Source organism: Cheilinus undulatus, linkage group 6 (genome assembly GCF_018320785.1).
Source record: "Cheilinus undulatus linkage group 6, ASM1832078v1, whole genome shotgun sequence".
Classification (NCBI taxonomy): Eukaryota; Metazoa; Chordata; class Actinopteri; order Labriformes; family Labridae; genus Cheilinus; species Cheilinus undulatus.
The window spans coordinates 10,492,878-10,519,103 of NC_054870.1; the positions used below are offsets into that span (position 1 = coordinate 10,492,878).

At 39.7% G+C, this 26,226-nt stretch overlaps 1 protein-coding gene across 1 annotated transcript in view; it reads left to right on the forward strand.

Moving 5' to 3' along the window:
• The first annotated feature begins 1,955 nt into the window (after window positions 1-1,955).
• LOC121510707 (gamma-aminobutyric acid receptor subunit pi) overlaps window positions 1,956-26,226 on the forward strand; it is a 152,992-nt gene continuing 128,721 nt past the window's right edge. Inside the window, exon 1 of the mRNA XM_041788890.1 lies at window positions 1,956-2,100. The gene's annotated coding sequence lies outside the window, so the exon portion shown is untranslated. The remainder of the gene's footprint in view (window positions 2,101-26,226) is intronic.

Here is a 26,226-nt window from a genome sequence, read left to right on the forward strand (position 1 = left end):
CAGGCCCTCAGGTGGTACTGCATTAAAAGCAGGCATGATTCCGTACTGGAAATCACTGCATGGGCTCAGGAAGCCTTGCAGAATTCATTGTCTGTCAACACAGTTAACCATGCAATCCAGAAATGAAAGTTAAAGCTGTAGCGTGTGAACAAGATGTAGAAGCAGCGTCACCATCTCCTCTGGGCCAAATCTCATTTGAAATAGACTGAGGTAAAATGGAAAACTGTTCCGTGGTCAGAAATTGAAATTCTTTATGAAAAGCATGGATGCAGTGGAGAGGGACCATCCAGCTTGTTGTCAATGCTCAGTTCATGTTCCTGCATCTCTGATGGTATGTGGTTGCATTAGTACTATGGCGTGGGTAGCTTACACATCTGGAAAAGCACTATCAATGCTGAAAAGTATATAATGGTTTTAGAGAAACATATAGTCACATCCAGATGCTGTCTCTTTTAGAGAAGGCCTTACATATACCAGCAAGACAGTGCTAAACCACATACTGAATCCCTCACAAATGCATGGCTCTGCAGTCGTAGATTCCAGGAGCTGAACTGACCTGCTTGAAGTCCAGACCTTTTACCAACAGGAAACATCTGGCAAAGAAGACCCAGGCCAGTTGAGTGGGTAGAATCCTACATCAGACAAGAATGGGACAACATTCCTCCTCCAAAATTCCAGCAACTGGTCTCCTCATTTTGATGACATTTACAGACTGCTGCTGGTTTCTGTTGTTAAGATAAACATTTTTCATATTATTTACATGTTTTCTGCTTTAGATCAGTCGACACTATCCTGGCCCTGTGCATTTTTTAATCATATTTTTACTATAAGAGCGGCTGTGATTCAGCTGATGTGCTCCTGTTTTATCACAGTTAACAGTGTGCCATGGCCAGAAGTGGAAGTTCATGCCTGGTTCACCACACCATGCAAGAGATCAGAACTGCTACATCTGTAACAATAAAGCAAATATCGATCGAGACACATGAAAGCATAAAGACCTGTCAGGAAGACCAAAGACCGTGGTTAAACAGGTCAGAGTTTTCATTGTGAAGTGTTGAAGGTTCTGATCAGATTGAAGAGGTCAGCTGGAGAGCATTCTGCCTGAAGGTAAAGCTAATAAAAGCATGAATCACCTTCCTGCTTCAAGCACTCTGCAGCTGGAAGCCCGTTTGATTCCCTTTTTCTACCAACCATCTCCTGCTCTATACCATCCTCACTCAGAGCTCCAGCATTATGGCACACATGTGAGCTGAGATCGGATCAGCTGCTGCCTGACTGGCCGCCCCTCACTCTCCCTGAGGTGAACGCTTTCCTGTCCACCCACACGGGCACAGGCAGAGGTAAGGGGCCTATAGGGAGGGTGTCGAGCTCCATCCATCAGATGGAAAACTATCTGGCACACAGTCCACCATCCTGAGCCTCATTCTCTGAATTTCAGAGCAACCTTTTTTTTTTCCTCCTCTCCATGCAGCTGATTAGAAAGTCTAATAGCTCTAAGTGCTGCTGCGAAGCGTTAAACATGCACTGACAGGATTATTGTCACTTGATTTCTTCAAAGTACCAAAATAGAGATGGAATAATAGCGCGGTGCATGTGCTGAGTGTCAATACAGTCTGTATTATTCCACCCCGATTTAAAACATGAACACTTCTGCAGCAAGAATATGCTCTCCAAACGCCTCTCGAGGCAAGTAATCACGTAAAGAGGGTGATAAAAACACTCCTCCATGGTGTCAGATGGTGCATTCAATGATATATTTCCCCTCTTACAGTAATGGGAGGTTAACGCAGAACAGAGCATCATGACAGATATTTTGGGCATTCATCTTTGGAGACTCCAAATCAGCTGCGAGTCCATGGCGTGCGTCATTGCGCAGCGGCGCGTCCAGCCCACAGTGGTTAATGGAAATCCGCTGACAGAGCACAACCAGTTGTTTGTGCGGGCATATGTGCGCGCGGATCAGCAGGTGCTGGTTTAACTGGGTGGTAGTCACGCTTTCATCCACGCAGCCATCTGACGGACAGCGCTTGACGTTATCGGACTCTTACTTCCAGGATGCGCTGACATATGTGACATGCACGCAACGATCTGCAATTACAGGTAAATTTGCGCTTTATACTTCATTATCCTGACTGATTTGTGTGTGAAAAGATGACCGTGGTCCCATTTTGGAGAGTCTTGTGCGCCTTTTTTTCTAATCAGCGCTCCTCTGAACAGCGCTGTAATGCAGGGTGGATGGAAAACTCTGAGGACGTTTAAACTTTGAAGTGTGCCTTCATCTTTTTTTACATGACCTAAATTGACCAAAAAAATGTATAGAATTGCTCAGTGCGTAGTCTGTGATTCCACTCAGTGTTACTTAACAGCCAAATGTATGCATGTGTGCATACGCGTGCATCCCAACGCGCGTGCATGCGTGCGTCACCCTCCTAAATTCTGCTGCTTTCAATTAAATCTGCCTGTGCAGGCTGCTGGAGCACCAGTGCGTAAAAGATGCTCTTTCTGCATTTGAAGAAGGGTTGGGGGGGTTAACAAGTTTTTGCTTCACTAAATCATTGATTGCTTTTCCTCATGCAGAGTCATTTTTTAGAAAAAGATTGCGCTCAGGCTATAAAAAGAGCAACAATCAAGCCTTGCAATTGTGGCGTTGCTAATGAAGGAAACCTTTAATTGGACACAGGGGTGGTTTTAAGCGTCAAAGGGATGCGGAGGTGAAGGTCAGGAATGGATTCAACAGAGACCCTCAGGGTTGTGAGAAGGAAGGTGGGTGTTACTGAGAGACCTAAATAGAGAATTTATCAGCGTTTACCAATACAGCCTGTGGACGTTTACAAGCATTTCTGTATTCAAATGATTTGATTGAGTGATGCCATTCCTTTCAACCTGACAGCTGAATATCCAAGTTAGCCAATACCAGTGCGTTAGTACAAAAGAAAACAGCAGCCCTTCACCATCTGATCTTCAGGGACCTTATATAGCTCATATGGCCACATTTAAACCTTTGCATTCATTAAAGAATCAATAACAGACGTTGTCTTGGAAGTGTCTGTTCTTATATAATTTTACAGCCAATCATGAGTGAGAAAGAACTAAATAAACAACTTTTGCATGGAGCTGAATTTCCAACATCTGCCTTTCTTGAGCGACTACCTACAAGACACTGCATTTAACATAAAACTACATTATTCAGCGTTTAATTCCAGCTTTAACCACCAGATTTGGCTTTTCTTTCAAACTTGGCGCTTCTAAACAAGATAAGCTTCATCTGCAGCTCTGTTCCATTCTCCTCCAGCAGTACACAGCAGCCGGTTGCTATTATAATGTGATAAATTGCATGAAATCACGTCTGCTTAGTGTTTCTGCAACAGTTGCAATCAAAATACCTCCACAGTGGAAGCAAAGAGCGAATTCTGCATGTTTCTCTCTAGGACTTGCAGCAGGATTGGATTTCAAGTCAACTTTTTTGGCCAATCAATGACTATTTTGACTCAGAGAAGGCATGCACACTTGTCAGTTATCAGTCTCACACCAGAGTCACTTCCTGCGCAGATATCAGGATCAGAGCTCCTGTTTCTTATCAGCCTTGATGTCTACTTTGACTGTAGCTCTGCAACAGATAAGCTGTGAAGTCAACAGACAAATGCTCCCAGCAAAGCAGCGATTCTTTTGTGATAAAAACTAATTAAAATCACACTAATGCTCCTTGAAGCCTTATGATGAGTCCTCCTCTCATTTCCTCCCACTATATTTACCACATGATACTGCCTGTAATCAGCACAGTAAGCACAGATTGCACGGTAATTGCCGCACATTTTGTTTTTCTACAAACCCGCCAGCTGCCGTTCGGATTGAGCGTTCACGGTGCAGACAGACCAGCCGTCAGATGGAGGCAGAGGCATTTCCATAAGAGTGGAGATAATGGAAAGGCTCTCTGTTATCATCAAAACTCCAGAGCTGGGGGTGTGTTTCCCTCCCCTCTCTCAGATTGAGGTATCAGAGTGGCGCTGCCTTCTTGGACATGTGGCAGTGTGTTGTGTTTTTTTGAGGTTGTCTCAGGCTGTATTGATTTTCTGTTTGCTGCTTTTGCCTGCTTATTGACTTCTTTCTCTGGTCTGGAAAACTCAATGGGAGCTTTTCTGTGTGTCACTGGAACGGGTGGCCGGTGATTCATCTTTGTCAGTTTACTCACATCTCTGGAGGCAGGTGCAGACCTCATGACCCCGCTTTGTCTATTTTTATAACTTCTTATATTTTGGTTCTGAATTTAGGGTGACTTTTGAACTCAAATTAGTTTGCAAAAGAGATGTCTTTGGACATTTACTCCACCCACTGATTCTCTACTCAGCTGTTAGTATTACCACACGACAAACTATAATGACACAGTATGCATAACCTGCGATATTCAAACACTTTCACTGAGTACATTTGACAGGTTTTCATGAAACTCATGCATAATAAAGCAGTATAAAACAGAAGCCCTGAGCCGATATGCATGTATAAATTTGGCTTCTCTTCGTTTGATCATGATAATGGTAATTTTCTTCTGTTACCTCCGGATCTTGACTCATTTACCTCCTCGTCTTCAGACAGCAATGCAGATTTTCCCATTGTTAGGAGTGACTTTGAGTCATTGCCCTTAGCTTTTGAGAAATTGCTGCCTTATCAAAGGCAAAGCAGTGTAAATGTCCTGGGATAACAACATAATAAGTCAGGATCTTAAAAAGACAACCGGTAACAAACCTGGGGAAATAAAATTAATGCATAAATGTCCATAATTGATTATTGTATGAGCCTATTTTTCATTTTTTGATCATTTAATTTTACTGATTAATATTATATGGAAGAAATACCAGCTAGAATTTGTTTTTATAAAACAATAAATATCTATTTCATCCAAATATTTAACACCAGGGAGACACTCATGAAGGAGGGCACTCAAACAATACAGACAAAGGAACCTACAAACAAACAAAGATAAAGCCCTGTGGTCATAGCTTTCAGTCATGTGACCTGTGCAGAACTTTGGAGGGTATAAAGAGCTTAGCACAATGGCAGCTACCATTGACCACTACGTGGAGCTGCAGCTCCAGGCATTTTATCCTCCATCAATTTAAAATGCTGCATGTTTACATCACAGAAAAAACAAAGAAAAATCGATATATAGATTCAAAATTAAAGTTTTGGTTACTTCAGACCACTGTTTAAACTAGAAAAGCACTGAGAGAGCGCAGACCTCCACCATCAGCCTTATCTCCCAATAGTGAAGAATCCTTTTAAAACATTCCTGGATCCAGACGGTGATCCGGATCACTCCCAACATCTAATTCACCGATTACTCCCTCCCTGGTGGGGTGGAGACACGGTGAGGCAAAGCATTAGCTTTGCTACGTGTGCTAGTCATGGCAGAGGGTTAATATTCCTCTATTCCTCCCAGCATTGTGAGTATTCTCGCTACAATTCGCTGTCTTTCTCTCTGTTATGCTCCAACTCATCTCTCTATAAACTCCAAAGCTTTGAATAAGTTACTCATGTCTGCCATCTCCTGGTGTAAAGTGGTAACAGAACAGACCTCCACCATTAGCCCAATAGTACAGAATCCTTTAAAAAAATTCCCGGATCCAGACGGTGATCCGGATCAGTCCCATAATCTAATCAGTTCTTCCTTATGCCATATCTGACATTTCCTGAAAATTTAATCAGAATCCATCCACAACTTTTTGAGTTATGTTGATAACAAACGAAGAACAAACAAAGAACAAACCCACCCGATCACGTAACCTCCTTGGCGGAGGTAATAATCTATAATAGAACAGTACCAGCCAAAGCTACTGCTGTAGCTACAAGGATTGTTCCCCTTAAGCCGGGTGTCCACTGTGCAAGTTTCATCCAATTCAGACATGAGCTTTGATTTGCATAATTGCCTTGAAAGTTGCTTGATTTTCAGTCTTATCATGCGTAATTTTTCATGCAGCAAACAAACAGACAACCATGACCCAAACATGCTCTGGTCTCTGAGGCATTTTTTATACAAGCAGGAAACGTTTCTATCCCCGGCCCTTCAGTTGACACAAATGTTGATGATGAGAGCGAAATAATATGACAACCTCAACATCAATGTGAGACTTTTTCAGTATAAACTCTACAGATTTTTGTCACAGTGGCCCATCTTCACTTGTTCAGCAGTGAGCACTCAGCAGTTCATGCACTACTATTGGACTGTATAGTGTGAGCACATAAATCAAGTGAAATGTGTGTGTCGAGTAAGCGATTCCGTTCCACAGAATGTAGTGACGTATCACCATAACTTGGCTTGAAATTACAGTGTATGCCCAACTTTAAACCACACCACCAGGATGGACATTTATAAAAATGATAGACAGTTTTATGCAAGTTTGATGTTTTTTGGTCAGTCATGTTGTCATTTTGGAAATGAAGGGCAAGAACTTCTTTTTCATGAAGTATCAGTAAGAGCTAATTTGCTAACAAGCAATTTAAAGTTGGCTAATGATGGGATCACTGGCAGCTGTCACTTTCTGTCAGAGTTCTGGGGCTGTAATTTTATCAATTATCAATCGTTGTGTTTTAATGAAGTAAGCACAATATTTGATGGGAGGATTAGGAGGCATCTATTCAGCTCTACTGAATGTTTTAACCCACAGAAACAACTGAGCATCTAACAATAATCCACTACTTTCTTTTCTTTGGGGTTTTTTCTCTTTAGTGAGATTCTGTGGTGCAACCTGTTCTTGTCTCTTCTTTGGTTAATTTATCAATTTAAGCACATTTTCAAACTAGGGCTGTCAATAGATTGAAATTTTTAATCACGATTTATCTCACTAATTTCAGTTAACTCGAGATTATTTGCAAATTAATCACACTTTATTATTCGTTCTAAATGTACCATACAGGACTATTTCTCAAGATTTAAATACCCTTATCAACACAAGTGGACAAATATGCTTTCTTTATGCAAATATTTGTCCATGTCAACAACCCAAAACAACAACAGATAATGTCCAAAAAAATTTTCTAGATCAACCTGACACACCAGATGGATGTGTTTCACAAACCTTCAATACTAAGCGTTTGAAAGAGTGTGATTGGATGAACGTTCTGTCTGTCACATTTTTAGGGGCCAATCAGAGGAACAAAACACGTGACGCAGCTGTGACCGAGGTGCGCGATGCGAAGCTACCAAGGAATAATGTGAATCATGGCGACTATAGGCATGTCAGTACACGACGTTTGTTGTGAATGAATGTCGTCAAGTTCTGATAAAATTGGCGCTTTAGCAGCATCCGCGCTAATGTCTTCCGCCATAATTGCACCGGCCTCTTGTTGCTGCTTGCTTACGTCACGACTCCGCCGCGCCAAAAGTCCTGCCCCTCGTTGTTAATTGGTCCTGTCACTTTCTAATCAGGGCCTACTGTCATCAGTCCAGTAGATTTACTGGACTGATGTCAATAAACACACATATGAAGCTGCTTTTCAAAACTCTTGAACACACAAAGTAAAAGAAGTGTCAGTGGAGAACTTTTAAGGTGTACTAAGAGGACTTAACCATCTTTTCATTCTTTAGGTGACAGATGAGCTACAGATTTAATCTCAAACATTTTTTTCTTCATAAATGATGGAGACCCACAGTCTAATAATTCTTTAGCTTATATTCTGATACTCTACAGAGCTCATTCACTTCCTCACTCTCAGGCTCAGCTGTCACACACCAGCCTCTGCTGCTCTGTCCTCTCCTCCTCCACATGATGCAGCTCTATATTCACCAGCATCACACCATCTCCTATAGGGACTGCAGAGTCTTTGACACTTTTGCAGCATCTTGATTGACTTTTTTTTTTTTTTTTTTTTTGGTGTTTATTTACAGTCCCAGCAGATCGTTTTCTGCGTGTCAGATTCATTTCAGAATACTTTCACTTTCAAGCAGGAGCTTGGTGGGGATGGGATGTCGACAGTAAGAGCAAAAAACTTCAGTCTCATCTGGAATGATCTGAAAGGTCTAGCAGTGCTAGCTGCTAATGTTTGCTATGCTCTACACAGTATATCAGGCTCACATTACACCTGCTGGCTGTAAAGAATTTGACTGTTTTCTAACTAGTTTCTTCTCCATAGACTAGTTGGTAAGTAAAAGTTCAGTTACTCTGGTGAAAACTTTTTTTAAGTGGAAGTAACAGTACTGATTTCAAAATTTACTCAAAAAGTACAAGTACCAAAAAAGCTACTCAATTACAGTTATTTGAGTAAATGTAATAAGTTACTTTCCAACCCTGCAAAATTCATACATCATTTAACAACACCCACCAAATCCCCACGTAGTTCATCCCCATGCCTTACATCCATACAAATTAGCATGAAACTAGCTCAAGTAAGTTTGAAGCTCAGAGACGCTTCTATAAATAGGCAATAATATTTGCAGTTAGCAATGGAGGCATGATTCATAGCTAATTTAAGAAATAATCTAAGACGTTCTTTTAGAAAGAATCAATTGTGAACTCTTTAAATCAGAGGTGTCAAACTCAAGGCCCGGGGGCCAAATCCGGCCCATGGTGCAGGTATGCCGGCCCACCAGATCATATAATATTTTTATTAGAACTGGCCCACCAGTGTGAGGTCTGACGATTTCCTCCAGTATAAAAATGTAAACTTATCCTTGATGATTTACAAAAGAATTAGAAAAAGTAAACAGTAAAAATAATTTTGTAAAATATCAGAAAAGATTTTTTTTTGTTTTCTCTATATTTTCAATTTTGAGTCTCAGTTATGACTAAAAGTTATGTATTTGACTTTTTATTTCATATTTTAAACTCTACATCTCATAACTTTGACTTTTATCTCACAATTTTACCTTTAGATTCATAATTTTAAATTTCACATTCTATTTTGACCTTTTAATGTCGTGGTTTTGACTTTTATCTCACGTTTTTGACCTTTTTTAACTCCTAACTGTGACTTTTATCTCATTTGTTAACCTTAAAAACTTATGATTTTTAATTTTATTTCATATTTTGACTTTTAAAACTCATTCATTTGAAATTTTATCTCATATTTTGACATTTTAAATTATGATTTTGATGTTTATCTCATGTTTTAAAACTTCTAAGTCAGATTTTTACCTCAGATTTTGAGTTTTGAACTTATCATGTAGACCATTTAAACACAAAGTTATTTATCATCAGTACCAAGTTTTTTACCCCCATAATTTATTGCTAGTGAAAATAAGGTTGACATTTTATGGTTAAATATCCACCCTGTTATCTTTATTTATTTATTTAGACTCAAAAATTGTTTGGCCCTCAGGTTAGGACAAAGATCAGAGTCCGGCCCCTGCTGTGACTGAGTTTGACACCCCTGGTTTAAATTAATGAATAAGAAATGTTCTCTCTATATTTTGACTCTTCTTTATGTTAAGAAGACTGTAATTTCATTCTTTATTATTTTTTGAGCTTAGCTGTTCAGTTTTTATTGTGTTATGGCTTTTTTAGCCCTGCTCCCTCTCTTTAGGCCCACACTGAGTAGCTTATTTCAAGAGATCCTTTGTTTTAACATGCTCCATCGCTTTCAATTTCTCAATTGGGTGTGTCCATTTTTCCTCACAGGGGCTCAGTACATTTAGGAGCACTTCTGGCTTTAGTTCCAACTTTCAACTTTGGCATTTCTCTAAAAAAAAAAAAAAAAAAAAAAAAAATATACATATATATATATATATATATATATGTGTGTGTGTGTGTGTGTGTGTGTGTAGTTAATTTGCTGTGTTTTTTCCGGATGCTGGAAATTTCTATAAGTATATTCTTCAAGTCTTAAGATACTAACATGAGTAAAATGAGATCTTTAGAAAGACAACCAGTAATAAATTGAATAGATGGATGCATGTCCACTTCTGGCCCATGTTGGATTAATGATTTCTCTCACAAAAATATGTTTTGATGGCATTTAAAATGATCTACAGTGACTGCATTGGCCTGATTTTTGCAGTGATGAAATTATTTATCATGCTGATTTTAGGGAACAAGTATTACATTATTTGTTGCGTGACAATAGTTCCTAATAGATGTTTGGATTCTATGATGTTTTAGCAGCAGTGAGACCATGCAAAGAAACTCAGTTTTGTTGTGCTTTTCCATCTTACAACCAGAGTGGGATAAAAATTGCACACAGCCACTGATATGCATGACCAACTCACCCAGCTGAGCCCCACCAAACACGGGAGAGCTCAGTAAGAAAGCAGCTAAAAGGCCCTAAAGCTCGTCTAATGAGAAACTACGGAGGACCAAATTAGCTTGGTTATAATAATTTAGCTCATTTTAGTTGCATCCTGCATGTTTCCCTCATTATAATTCTTCACATATAATAATACTGTATTCCCCTCCAGCTAGGAGGCCACTTTTTGACTCAGCGGTGGCTCCAGCCTCTTTGGACTCTCTCTGTGTACGTGCCAGGTTTGCAGTACAGGTGCATCCTGGCAGCTGTTATGTCACTCTCTGGTCCTTGTCTCCTGGGATCTGGCCTTGACTCAGTGGCACACTGTCATGTGTCATCGGTAATATAATCTGATGGCATAAGTCCTTCTGGTATTGTCCATTCTCAAGCTGTCACAGTGTCCAGATGTGTCTTCAGATCAGCGCTTCTCCCTCAGGCTTTTTCTTTTCAAGGATTACATGTGATTACATGTGAAATATGAGCAAAGCCTGGAGGTGAAGCCACATACAGTATGTTCACTTTACTATGAATGAGTCAGTTGTGCTTTTATTTGTAGGAATAGTAAGAGTTTACTGTTAGTTTCTTGGTGAAAGTTTAAGGAGTAACTAAATACTAGGGTTTCATCTGAGTTTCATCTGAGTATCATCTACCCTGGAATTTCACATAATGCCTTTACAACATCATGGAAAATGCCAGAAGGGAGGGGGATGGGATACCCATCCAATTTCACTTATCAACCACAACATCGCTCAGTCCATGCTGCTCTTCCGATTTGATTATTAGCCATAATGTCATAACCATCCAAGCACTACAAATAGAAATATATGGTCATGTAAAATAGTGGTTTCCAACCTTTATTCCTCAAAGCCCCCTTCTACTTGATGCTAAGTAAATTTGACCCCCTCTTGGGCATGCACGAATTAAAAATTACACAGTTCTGTAAATAATCAACATCAATTTAGATTTTTTTCATTGCTATAGTATAACCTACAAAAAGGTTAAAACATGTGCTCTTACTAAAATTCATCTGAATAAACTATTTAATTGTTTGTTTTTTTATCATGGTTTTAGTTGATTTTTCCACATCTAATTTCGACACCCTCAGGACAGACAAAGCCTCACAGCATACTCTGGTGCACCACAGGGGGTCCAGAACCCTAGGTTGGGAAGCAATGATGTAGAAGACATTTGCTTGTATGTTATCAACCTTATTCTAAAGGAAAATGTGGTTAATGCACAATCTTGGCCTGATGGACTGTTTAAAATAACTATTGCACAATTTATTGAACATTCATCTGGGAAAGCTGCCATAGAAAAGTTTGGAAAGGGCAGGACGTTTAAAAAAAATTGATGGATGGTGATTGGAGGAAAGTTCTGTCCGTCACATTTGTTTTGCAAAAGAATGTCAGACCAGTTACAATTAAACTGCCACTGTCCTACATCTGAGCTAATAGCTACTGTGGCAGCAGCCATTAGATACACCGGCAAACCCCACCCATAACAATCGCAAACTTATGCCTAAGCAGGCTGAGAGAAGGCTGAAAACACCTTCTGTGTCACTGTGGCTCTCTGTCCTCGTTTTATGTGTTTTATGAAAGAAATGCTGCCCAGTTCAGACGATACCACTGCTGCAGCCAAGTCCACTAGCAGCTACTGTGTACAACCACTCACACAACAACCAGCCCTTCCCCCGAAACGCTTACAAACCCATGCAGGTCAGCAGAAGAGCAAAAACAACTTGTTGTTTTTATTCTTTATTTCATGCAGAGATTTGGACAAGTTCTGGTAAAATTGTTGCTATATAAGAGCTGTTTCCAAGCTAATCACTGCACTGGAGGAAGCGATTGCTTTGTGTACAAGTGCTACCACCTTAAACTCCTCAAATGATGGGTCCGAACAGTGTTTTGGCACTAACGTTGTGGATTGGAGCTTTTCATAATAGATTCGTCTGATGACAGAGATGGAGTCTGGCAAATCTATTTGCTTTGCAAAGTTAAATTTATTCCCCATCTCAGACAAAAGCACTACATTACTCACAATCCTAGAGTGAGCAACGTCTGACTATTAGAGCAGCAAATTTTGGCTGTCTGCTGCTACAGGTGTAGTCAACAGTTGGGGAAAAAGTGGGCGGTAACTGTTGAGCAATGTAGTGATGACAGATGGCACCACATGAGTCCCTTTGCATCAGACAATCCATCCATTCCATTTTCTACACTGCTTATGCAGTTCAGGGTTGCAGGGGGGCGGGAGACAGCGTACACCCTGGACCGGTCCCCACAAACATATAGAGACAAACACTTCGCATACACAACTATGGCCAATTAGACCCAGAAACTAGAAAGAACCCAGAAAAAACCTACATGTACATAGGGAGAGCATGCAAGCCCTGCACAGAGATGCCCTGGTGGGGAAATGAACCAGGAACTTTCATGCTGTGAGGCAACAGCCAGGATCAATCTAATGCAGCCCTGCATCAGATTAACCAGTAGAAAATTTTCTAAAATAATTAGTTGTAGGAGACGGCTTTAACCTGTAGAGGACAATCACTATGCACATTTTTAACAGAAAATGTAGAATTTAAGAATGTGGATACTGAACCGATCAATAGTACTACTAAATCCCCAGGTATGATAATAATCATAGGATTTTATCTGAAAATAATGTCTGAGGGTTTAGTCACTTTTTAATGTGAGGGTAGGGTATTTTTAAACTTAATACAGCATTTTCAGGCTCTTTCAAGGTCTTCATTTACAAATGTCAAAATGTAGAATCTGTACTGGGTGTCCTAAGTGTCTTGGTTTCTGGTTATCTTTAGTCAAAGCTGTAGTGGCCTAACCTTGCAAAGCAGATGAACTGGTCTTATTCCATGTAGCTCATCCAGTGGATCCAATTCTCAAAGCTTCAAGCTGAGATGTTTATTCCTGGTCAGATAATAACTGGACCAGTCAGCATCATTTGAGGAGAAAGAGGGAGAAGCTAATGTTGGAGTTTAATTGAAGCCTGTAAACAACAGTGGCTAGTGAAGAGACTTGCATATAACAACAGTTTAAACTGCGCTGGACAACAATTCTTTGTTAAAGAAGAGACCTGCACCGAAAGCTTTTCTTGGTGGAGCCAGTGTTTTTAGTCTTGTCCTGACTGGCTTTGGCAGAAGGTAAATTTACCACTGATAGTGAAGAATCAATGATTGCCTGTTGAGCTTGTGTTTTGTAATTTACTCTGTGGCAATGCATGCTTATTTTATCAGATGTTTTGTTTTTCTGATTGGCTTAAATGAATGTGAAGGACAAGATGTTCATCTAATCAACAGCCAAGATTTGTTTTCTCTCTCTACAGTCTGTGGGTTGTTGCCCTGTCGGATGTGAAATATATCCCATACCATGAATATGTGAAGAGAAGACGTCAGAATGTTACTGATAATCAGGAGAAACAGTCTATGTGGACAGCAAAAGCAGGAACATTATCCACTATAATGTCATAATGGTTCTTGTTGACGGTCTCCTGATGCTAATTTCTTGATCTTTACAAAGAGATACTGGCATAGAGTTTCATCAGTCAACATTAGATTGAGAATTTTAAGGCTAGCTTCACTATGTTCCACCAGAATTGGACTTGGCATGCAACTTGAGCGGAAGCATGTGCTCGAGACTTTGAATTCACTAATTCATCAGTTAGACATACTGGCCCTGTAGACAAACATCAGCCACCTGCAAATGATGTGTCATTGACAGTCATTTGCCAATGTTATCTGTTGTGCCACATGAATTTTATCCTGACATCTTATTCTTGTTGATTCTTATGCAATACCTCCACTTCTCCTATTTGGTTTCAAGAGCACACCCACTTTTATTAGCTATATAAGTCTTACCTGACTATTTTCAGTATTATAATTATGATTATGATTATGATTAATATCTTTTAATGTCTAGAATTTTAATTTTTGTGTTATAACTTATTAATCTCTACACATTTTAATTGTTTTTAATTGTACTTCTTACTGTTTAAATTTCTATTCCTTTCCATCTCTTCCTTGTGTTTTAAATACTTTTAGATTTCTGGTCCTTAGGTCTCTTTTTATGTAGTTGGTTCTTGTGTTGCCTGGATTGGTTTAGGTTATTCTGGGTTTTTATTCTTGGTCTTCACTTACTCTGGAACCTGACATTGTTTTTTCATGTTTTTAATGTTCTTCTGGGTTTATGATGTTGAGTTACATTGCTGGCAGAGGCTTCCATGGGTTCTTCTGTTGTTGGGGTTTTGTTTTTATTATGATGTTTTGCTGTTGTGTTTGAAGTTTTGTCATAATTGTCATTCTACTTATTGTCAAAGCACTTTGTAAACCTCTGTTTTTAAAGGTACAATATAAATATAGTTTATTGTTATTATTATTATTATTATTATTATTATTGTTGAGAATAAGCAGGCATTAGTAAGAAAAACTTGTCTGTTTTCATGACCAAACACAAAATCAGCATTGGCAATTGGCTATATTGTTATTCTGAACATCAGTACAATCCCTAATTTGCGTCTCTAGTGGAGACAGATTGCAGCTATTGTCATAGAAACCCAAAGATGGACTAGAGAGGCTGCTATTTGCTTTCCGCTCATGAAATGCCTGAGGATGCCTGGGGAGGGAAGGGGGATTGACACAACCTTGGTTGGGCTCTGGATGTCCTTGCATATTACTGGGGGGCATGAGGAAATAATCTGTTGAAAAAATTACAAAGTCAACACCTCCACAGTGGTGGCGGTGGTGAGTAAGCGCGGCCCAGGGTAGTAGGATTGCCACAAGCCCTGGGCCGTGTCGTGGATGTTCCAAGGGCCTGCAAATCACTGGCAGCCTCTGGGCATATCACCAGGGGTGAAAAGGCCCAAATAAAAGAAATGCCATTGAGTTTGACCTTGGCTGCCAAGTGACACACAAGCTTGACTCAAGCTTGACTCTTGCTGCCCCCACCCCAACCTTTCCAGCCCTTGGTTGTGGCACATTGGGCCAAGTAATGAATCTTGCTATGCATGCCTAGAACTAATGCACATGACTGTATATGAATATGGAAATAGCGGGTAAGGCTGACCTGGACTATGATACTTTCATTCCGTCTTACACCTGTTCTCCATACTTTATCCCTAAATCATTTTGCTAACTTTGTTAGATGGAAGCCTTTTGATAACATTTGCAGACTGAAACTTTTGCAAAAAACTGGTTTCCACAGAGGTTTTCTTTTCATTCCAGCCATAGAGTTTTTTAGATGTCTATACATTAGTCAGTGATTTCCCCCTTGAAATCCAACATCAGTACTGGTCTTGCAGATCCAATAATCTAGTTGTTCAGAATCTGGTTGCTCTGCACATTCCACAAAAGTGGCAACAATATCTTCATCTGTCATTGCAAGAAAAAAAAAGACCTAGTTAAACATTGAACTATTTCTTGATTCAAACCTGAAGTTGTCGACAGTGTTTCTCTCCCGCCTCCTCACCACAATCATCTGTGCTGTAATTACAAGCCTGAAAATTCCTTCCCCTGCAGTATATATTAATTTAACTCTAACTCATCCCAATATTATTGCAGAGCAGCAGACTCTGGAGCCTGTCTGAGGGTGTAAGAAGCAACAGTCTTTCAGAGCCTGAATGGAGGCTTCTGAACCTACGGATGAAACAGTGGAGGAGTGACCCTCGCTTGGATGAGGTCCACAGAGTCTGCACAGTTTCTGTGAGACGATGCCTCGGTGTTCTTTAAAGAGAGAGACAGACAGAGAGGAGGGAGCTCAGAGGGGAGGTGAGCTGTGGGGTGAAGTCACTTTTATTTGATTGAAAATGTTGGTAGGACTTCGGCAGCGAACTGAACAACCCCTCTTTGATCAAATCTCAAAAATCCTTTAAAACAGATGAAACTATTTGACTCATGATTCTGCTCACATTTGTGATTCTGTAAGAGGATATCATCTCACCAATGGACATGTAGAATCTCTGAAGACGTCCAAAAGAGAAGAAAGTGGACTGAAGTTTGAGTGTGAAGGAGAATACTTTCATATATTGGGCGTAGGAAGCATAAGAAGACTCCTGCATATTGTATTCCCTCTTATATTTTCAAAATTTCTTCAATTATGGATGGATAGGGACAGAGGGACACTTTCTCTCCATAATTTCATTCATTTCTGTATCGTGGGATTTACATTGTTCCATAAAGTCTGGTGGAAAATGTTGAAAAATCAATGTTAGAATGGAAGCTGTTCAGAAACTGCTGAGATGTTTGTTGGGGTGTTGGTTAAACCATTAATGCTGGTTGGTCCTCAAATCTGTGCTCAGTACTAGAAGTATGGTCATAGCAGGAACGACATAGTGTAACAGGTATGGAATGAAACCTGCCTATAGTTTAAACCATTTCTGTAGAGACAAAGAAAGCAGACAGAGTATTTCGCTTATACCAGACATAAATAAAGTAAAAATTACTTTCCAGAAAACAACTGTTACTTAAAAGTGCATATTAATCACACACTGGTAATATTTCCCAGATTAACATTTACTTACAAGCACGATTTCTAAAGAGAAACATTCATATTAACTGATGTAGAAACAAGATTAGCAAGTTACATTTAACTGACACAAACTTATTACTAAAATTAACAGAACTGCTAAATTTGCTGTTACTTTGAAGTGGTTTAGTGGAGTGGTTTAAAAGGATGATCCCCAGTGGTTAATTCCTCATCTTGCTAAACACTGATTTATATTAACTAGAATAAATTGGAGAAAAAGCTCAGAAAACAGTCAAATTCATCCCAGGGTCATTGTTTCAGTGGGTTTATAATGTGAGGCTTGTATGCTGAGTAGAGTGTGGCTAATTTTAGCTACTAGTTCCACCAGCCTCTGTTCCTCTTTGCAGATTAATATTGTGCTCAATGTGGTTACCCATCACTTTGGTTCGGTTTACAAGAGTTTAACACTCAAGTCTACATACAGTTTATTTACATTTACCAGTTCAAAACACTGCCGTACTGTGCCGTTCATATGACATGCTAAATGCTTATCTTCTCAGGGCTAAGCTCTTGCAGGAAGGCAGCCATTAACCAAAACTACGGTGGCTATTTGTGGCAGGAGCCCTCAAAACTGTTTCAAGAGAGCATTTAACTGGGATTTCAGGACTGTTTCTTAAAAATTAACAGACACTTAGTTGAACCAACTCTTAAATGTTGGGCCTTCAAATTTATAATCCGACCTCGCCGGCTAACTGTGCACATGCTTATTTTAACCAACTAAAATCTGAAGATAGACAAAGCTAAACTAAGCGACTTAGCTCGCTAACATCCATTACATTCTTCTACACTTTATTTTACAACTATGAAAACTTACAAATGTTACAGAACCAGGATCATCTCAGAAAAACACCCAGCCTTTGTACGGTCAAAGAGCTGCATCAGTATCTTTAGCACAAACACGTCCAGTCTAACACATTCTGAGTGGGGTTTGGCTTATACCTGGAAAATCAAGTTGTCAGACTGTTAGGGATGTTTTTGGATAGGATCTCGGGGCATAACAAAGAAGGGGAAGAGTCAGTATGGGGTCACAGTATTGAACATTGTCTTTTGTGCAGATGATGTAGTTCTATTGACTTAACTTTAAGCCAAATGTACAGTCGTATAGATGAGAATCAGCACTTCCACATCCAAGATCATGGTTTTCTGTTGTGAAACAGGGATCTGCTTCCTCTGGGGAGGGAGTAGGTTGCTACGAAAGAAAAAGGTGTTCAGGTATGGTTGGGTCTTGTTCATTAGCCAGGTCAGGTGGATCACTAGATTAACAGACAGATTTATGCACCGATAGCAGAAATACTGGCATTCTACCAAGCTGTGGAGCAGAGAGAAATGACTCTGAAGGCAAGGCTTTGGATTTACCAGTCAATAGCGTCACCCTCACCTGTCCTCATTGGCTTTGTGTAGCAATCAAAATCATGAATACAATTAGATGGAGTGAGTTTCCCTCAGCAGGGCTGCTTGGCTCAGCTTTAAAGAAAGACTTCAGACATCCATTTACCTTTCACATTGACAGCTGCCATCTGAGGCAGTTTGGGCACCGAAAAGGAATGCCTCTTGGGCTATTTTTTTTTTTTTTTTTTTTGGAAGGTTTCCAGCTAAATCCAAGTTGGAGCTCACTAGAGGGATCATATATCCCACCTGGCTTTGGAACAGTTGGGATCCCTCAGGAGAAATTGGCACATGTTGTGGGAGAGTGGAAAATCTGGGCAAAATTGCTTAGCCTGCCACCATCACCCTGCCTCTGATAAGCAGGAGATATGGAGGGCAATGCTATCAGACAGATGCTTGCTGTTAGCTGATACCCTGTGTAGAGGTGGAAGGGAAGCAGGGGTCTGCATCCTAACAGATTTGTGAAACCTTGGCCTGGAGGTAAAAAATAAAAATGTTGTAAATGAAAATATGTCCTCACATTATACTTAACTATAAACTAACTGTAACCTAGATGCCTTTTAAGTTGATATTTGACCGTTTTATTGCTGTGGAAGTCTGAATGGTAGGTGGAAAAGTGAACACTACGTAGAGTATGACAGGATTACATGCTGTTAGACTCATACTTACAGTGCTGTAAAAAAGTGAAGTGACTAAGTGCATTCCCTTTCATTTATTAAGGGAATAAAGCCATCAAAACATACTCTGCCCTTTGTGAAAAAGTAATCACCCCCCTGAACACACGTGAAAATAGAGGTGTGTTTGATTTTTACAACCATGCGTCTATCATGTTGGAGTTGACACTGAAAAATGAATCCACTAGAGGCCACTTACTGAGCTACTTTGATGCTGCTCCATCTGTCCCATGAAGTGAATAAAGGACAGACCATCCTCTGATCAGTTGTGCTCTTATAGCTGTCTGCCTATGTGTCCAGGTAAGCTAACATCACTGATATGTTTATATTTTCTAATAACTCACTCATTTTTTGTTTATGTATCCTCAGAAAACTCGATTGAGTCCTTTCAAATTATTCTTCATCACTGTGTTTGCTACACTGGGTTGAGCTGTTGGCTGCATTGCTCAGCACTGCCCCACAATTGATGGCTGTATTGCAATGTTTGATCTGTATCCCTAAACTTTGAGAGAAGGGATGAAAAATGGTCGAAATGAGCGCAGAGTGCAGACAGAAAGGTCTGTCCGTATCCATATGTGGTTAAAACACTGAGTCTTTAGCCTGATTAGGCTAAAAGATCTCAACACATTATGCTGCAATCTAGAGAAATCCAAGAACAGATGAGTAACAAAGTCACTGGCGTCTATCAGACTGGAACGGGTTACAAAGCCAATTTGAAGGCATTTGGACTACAGTGAACTACGATGAGAGCCATTATCCACAAATGGGGAAAACTTGGAACAGTGGTGAACCTTCACAGGCATGACTGGCCTACTAAAATTACTCCATGAGTGCATCAATGAATCATCCAGGAGATCACATAAGGCCCTAGAACATCTAAAGAGTGGCAGGCCTCACTTGACCCAGCAAAGGTCAATGTTCATGACTCAACAATAAGGAAGAGACTGGGCAAAAATGGCATACATGGGAGAGTTTCAAGGTCAAAACAGCAAAAAGAACACAAAGGCTCCTCTTACATTCACCAGAAAACAAACCTTGAGGAAGTTGTGCGTCACGCTAACAGAGTATTTCATAAAAAGAACATCATACCAACAGTCGAACATAGAGATGATGGTCTGGGGCTGCTTTGCTGCTTCAGGACCTGGACAACTTGTCGTAATTGCAAGGACAATGAGCTGAAACACATCAGTAAGTCCACCTCTGAATGGCTCCAAAAGCAAAATTAAGGTTTCAGGGTGCCCGGTCAAAGTCCTGATTTAAAACCAGCTGAGAAACAGGCTGTTCATACAGCTGAACTTAAACATGTCACCATATAACCAGTTATAAGGTTTAGGAGGCCATGAATTTTTCACAGGTTTGGGTGGCTTTTTTCCACTTTTCATCATTTAAAAACTGCATTTTGTGTTTACGGGAGTTATCTGTGGCTAATATTAAAACTTATGTGATAGTCTGAAACTTTTAACCGTAACAAATAAGCAAAAAATAAGAAATCAGGAAGGGGGCTGATACTTTATCACAGCACAGTAGCTAAGAGGTCATTAAACCACCCAGTCAACCTTGAGGGTATTGGAATTCCCAGCCAATTATCTGTAATACACAACTTAAGTTATAATTTTGCCTGGCATTTTTACAGAAATTGCTAATTCTTCTTTCTCTGTTCCGATTGTGTTTGACGAGTTTGCACCATCACGAAATCTTGTGTTTTGGTCCAGTTGATCTGCATATATCGGGCTATGACCAGATTTGTGATAATCTTAACAAATACACTGTTTACACATGGGTAACCTGGTTGGCTAACTAGATAAAATACCAGTTATTGATATCGTTTTTTGCTGTTTCAGTGGCTTTAGTTTCCACTGTTGATATTTCAGGCATTTATCAAACTTTATCTCTGAATGAACAGCTTTTGTTTTTGTATGTTTCTCTGTTTTGGTCCAGAGAGAGCAGAAATTTGTGCCATCACTCCGTAAGTCCTGGATATGACATAAAGTAAAAACAGTAACTCAGGGGCCAGGCTGAATTTGGGGGTGGATTTGTTGATTCGAGGCCACAAAGGTTGACATGCTATTGATGTGACTTACCCAGTCTGCCTTAAGTAAGAACATTGAAGGGCAACAAAGGAAAGAAAAATGCAGAGACTTGGATGAAGTGACTCAGTTCTGCCTGACATATCTTTTTATACTCGCCCCTGCCCTTTTCAAGTCCGTTTAATATCAAGTTGCCAGCAGTTAGAGCCACAGCTAAAAGACAGGCTTCACTTTGAGGGGCTGTTACCCATCATCCCATGCCTGAAGTGGTCTTCACCTGGACGGTCACAGAGCTCAAGCTGCTGTCAGGAGAGGTTTAATAGACTGACATGAAGTGAAGAGTGGAGCTATCCGAGCCTTCCTCTCCTGAGGTGCTGCTTTGATGATCAGGGTTAAAACAGTGGGAGTCAGCAGTCAGAGCTCTGTGTGCACGACTGTGCTTGTCTTTGTGTTTACATGTGGGTTTGAGAGTGAGTTAATGCACCTGTTAATTTAAAATTAGACCATTAAGTATGGCCTTATGTGGAGATGGGTACCATGTAAAGGTTGTTACCAATATCTATTCTCATTCACCTTACTGATACCTATTCTTCTACTTATATGGACTCCTCTTAGACAAGAATGGCTTGTGCTAGATTAAAATCCACTTTAGATCAATGTGTGTTGGGAATGTTGCCCGGTCTCTTATCAGGATGCTTTAGTCTCAAAAAACAAACAACAAACAAACAAACAAACAAACAAACACACAAACAAACAAAAAAACATTTCTGTTGTTTCAGATTTAATTCTTCAAATTTTCTACCACACATTTGGCTTTACACTTAGAAACTACCCTTATTTGTTTTGCACAAGAAATATTTTACCATTCAATATCTAGACCTTTGTGTTGATTTATATTAAGGGTAAAATATATGTCAACACAAGATGCATTCAAGCATCTAATTGCAGATATACTTCATGCTGGGTTCAAAAAGTCATCCCTTGTCCCGTCAGTTGTTCTCCTTGTTATATAACATGCTCTAATGTACCGGCTGAATGGCTTTTTTCAGACTCTTTAATGTATTCTGCATGTTTACATTATCATACATAATGGCATTTCCAAGCAGGGGTCGAGACATAAAGTGCAGGGGAATATGAACAGAGCACTGAAAACATGTAGGCTTAAAGTGCTTATCATACAAATCGCAGCGTGTAATTTGTAATTGCAGGAGCACAAAAATCCTAATGCATTTTGTATCAAAGTATTTTAGAGCTTTGCATTTTTACTCGTTTTTAAAAATGCTGAAAATAAATCCACTAATACACTCAATCCCCAAACTCTGCTGCACACTGAATGTGTTTGACTTTCAGCCCAGTTTACACTGTCTCAAGTGCATCAGTGCAAGAGTTAGACTTACTTTTCTTCATACTCCATGGTAGAAGATGTTCTGTTCTGTGGTGCCTGCTGCAAAACTTTTTTCTGATTTATACTTCTGAGTTGAGTTTATGCTGTAGCATTCACTGTAGGTTTCTATTGCCCTGAACCTACTTATAAACCTATGCACAATTGAAGCCCTGTGATTGGGTAGCATCTGGAAACAGTCAGTCTCTGTGTAATATCTAAGGCTGGAGACATGCTTGATGTTTCACCTTGTGTTGGCGTTTTTGGCTGCATCATGAGTGTGCTTTTGAATTTACTTGCCTGTTAAAGGAGGACACCACCAGGAGGCTCAGGCGGTTTACAACTACCTGATGTGAGGGATGTAAACTACCCACATGGGGGCAGTAGACATGATCAAATTTCTTAGCTCAAAATAACAGTTAGTATAAATAATCAATAATAACAACAAATCCGCTCAGACTAAGGACCGGTGGTCAGATCAGCAATGTTCGCCCGCTCTTTCTCCACCATTTTTGTCATCATGCTCTCAATGTATCAATGTAATTTGTGACCATATTAACTGGTGGCTTTCTGGTCACTGTTAGTAGAAAGTCTTTATACAGGTGCATCTCAAAAAATGTGGATATGGTGATTTTTTTTTTTTTTTTTTTTTTTGATTTAATTCAAATAAAACGTCTATATATTCTAAATTCATCTTAAACAATATTGAGATTTTTGTTTTAGTTGTGATGATTATGGCTTACAGCTCACAAAAAACAAAAATCCACTATCTCAAAATATTGGAATATCACAAAACATCAAAAAATTGATTTATGACACAGAAATGTTGAATATCTGGAAAATTATGTTATTTTATGCACTTAGTGCTTTGTCAGGGCTCCTTTTGCATCAAAGTGACGTGGCATAGAGCCAATCCGTCTGTAGCACTGCTGGACTGTTATGCTGCTTTGATAGCAGCATTCTGCGAACCAGTTTCTGGTAGTTTTGGCTTCACTGTGGGCAGGTGCTAAGTCCTGCTGGAAAAGTAAATCTGCATCTCCATAAATTTCTCAGCAGATGGAAGCAGTGCTCTAAAATCTCCTGGTAGACAGCTGGCAGTGTTGACTCTGGACTCTATAAAGCACAGCAGAGGAACATCAGCAAATGGCATGTCACCTCAAACCATCTCTGACTGTGAAAAATTCACATTTAACTTAAAGCACCTTAGATTCTGTGCTTCTCAGATCTCCCCCAGACTCAAGAGGTGTCTTGCTGCAGACCATTCATCTCTGACAGCCACTCTCACTGACCTTCATCTGAGAGGCCATATATCTCAGAAAACACTTACCCTAACTTGTCATTACAAATAATTTCCATTTTTAGTTAAAAAAAAATCATGAATAAATGAAACAGAGAAAGATTGGAGGTCTTATCCAGAATTGAATTATGTGTAGACCCGTTTTAGAAGAAGCAACACAAAAGGTAGCTCACTTTAGCTTTATTAGCTTTAGCTAAAGCTAACATAGCTACAGTCATGGACGGAAGTATTGTCACCCCTGGAATTTTTCCAGAAAATACACTATTTCTCCCAGAAATTGTTGCAATTACAAATGTTTTTGGTATACATGTGTTTATTGCCTTTATGTGCATTGGAACAACACAAAAAATCTGAAGAAAGACAAAATTGACTAAATTTTACACAAAACTAAAAAAAATGGGCCGGACAAAATTGTTGGCACCCTTTTAAAACTGTGGGTAAATCATTTTATTTCCAGCATGTGATGCTCATTTAAACTCACCTGTGGCAGTAACAGGTGCTGGCAATCTAGAAATCACACCTGAAGCCAGTTAGAATGTCTAAAAGTTGACTCAACCCTTGTGTTGTGTGCCTGTGTGTGTCACACCAAGCATGGAGAAGAGAAAGAGGTGCTCAGAATTGTCTGAGGACTTAGGAAGCAAAATTGTGGAAAAATATGAACAATCTCAAGGTTACAAGACCATCTCTAGAGATCTTGAGATTCCTTTGTCCACTGTGTGTGAAATAATCAAGAAGTTTATAACCCATGGAACTGTGGCTAATCTCCCTGGACGTGGATGGAAGAGAAAAATGGACAAAAGAATGCAACGCAGGATAGTTGGAATGGTGGATAAACATCCTCAGTCAACTTTCACACAAATTCAGGCTGTCCTGCAGACTCAGGGTGAAAAAGTGTCAGCTGGGACCATACGTCATCATCTGAATGAGATGAAGTGCTATGGCAGGAGCCAGAGGAGAACCCCACTGCTGACAAAGAGACATAAAAAAGCCAGACTGGAGTTTGCAAAAATGTACCTGAGTAAACCTCAATCCTTCTGGGAGAACATTTTGTGGACAGATGAGACTAAGGTAGAGCTTTTTGGAAAAGCACATCATTCTACTGTTTACAGAAAACGGAATGAGGCCTACAAAGAAAAGAACACAGTACCTACAGTCAAACATGGTGGAGCTTCAAGGATGTTTTGGGGTTATTTTGCTGCCTCTGGCACTGGATGCCTTGACTGTTTGCAAGGAATCGTGAAATCTGGAGACTATCAAAAAATTTTGGGCTGCAATGTAGGGCCTAATGTCAGAAATCTGGGTTTGCATCAGAGGTCATGGGTGTTCCAGCAGGACAATGACCTAAAACATACCTCAAAAAGCACCAAGAAATGGTTGGAGACAAAGCGCTTAAGAGTTCTGAAGTGGCCAGCAATGAGTCTGGATCTAAATCCCATTGAATACCTATGAAGAGATCTCAAAACTGCTGTTGCAAGAAGCACCCTTCAAATCTGAGAGACCTGGAGCAGTTTGCTAAAGAAGAGTGGTCCAAAATTCCAGTTCAGAGGTGTAAGAAGCTTGTTGATGGTTATAGGAAGTGATTAGTTTCAGTTATTTTTTTTCCAAGGATGTGCAACCAAATATTAAGTTGAGGGTGCCAATAATTTTGTTCAGCCCATTTTTTGAGTTTTGTGTATTAAATTTACATTACTACATAAACCAGTCTTGTTAAGTAAGCTTTAGCAATGTGAGCTTTGGCAAATGTAGCTAAAGTTAATGCTTCTATGTCGATCAAATATTTATGTACCTTACATAGCTGCTTTGTGAGCTTAGCTTAAACTACGTTAGCTATATAGCTCCTTAAGCAACATACACCGCATTCCAAATTATTATGCAAATGATATTTTTCTCTGATTTTCCTAAATAGACGATGAAAATGACTGTCAGAATATTTTTCAAGTCATCAGCCTTTAGAACACAATTGAAATGGTTTTGAACAAACTTCTTAATTATAACTTTTTTTTTTTTTCAAAACTAAAAAAACTCAAAATGCACTGTTCCACATAATAAAAACATTTTATAGGTTGTAAAGAACTGAAAATGGTCATTTGTTGAATTTGCAGCATTAGGAGGTCATATTTACTGAAATCAAAGCTATTTCAATCAAAAACATCTTAACAGGCCAAGTTCCATGATAACATAGGAGCCCTTCTTTAATATCACCCTCACAATTCTTGCATCCATTGAACTTGTGAGTTTTTGGAGAGATTCTGCTTGAATTTCTTTGCAAGATGTCAGAATATCCTCCCAGAGCTGCTGTTTTGATGTGAACTGCCTCCCACCCTCATAGATCTTTAGCTTAAAGGTGCTCCAAAGGTTCTTAACAGGGTTGCGGTCAGGGGAGGATGGGGGCCACACCATGAGTTTCTCTCCTTTTATGCCCATAGCAGCCAATGACACAAAGGGATTCTTTGCAGCATGAGATGGTGTATTGTCATGCATGAAAATAATTTTGTTACAGAAGGCACAGTTCTTCTTTTTATATCATGGAAGAAAGTGATCAGTCAGAAACTCTATATGCTTTGCTGAGGTCATTTTCACACCTTCAGAGACCTTAAAGGGGCCTACCAGCTTTCTCCCTATGACTCTGCCTCCTCCTTGCTGACGTCGCAGCCTTGTTGGGACATGGTGGCTATCCAACAACCATCCACTACTCCATCTATCTGAACCATCCAGGGTT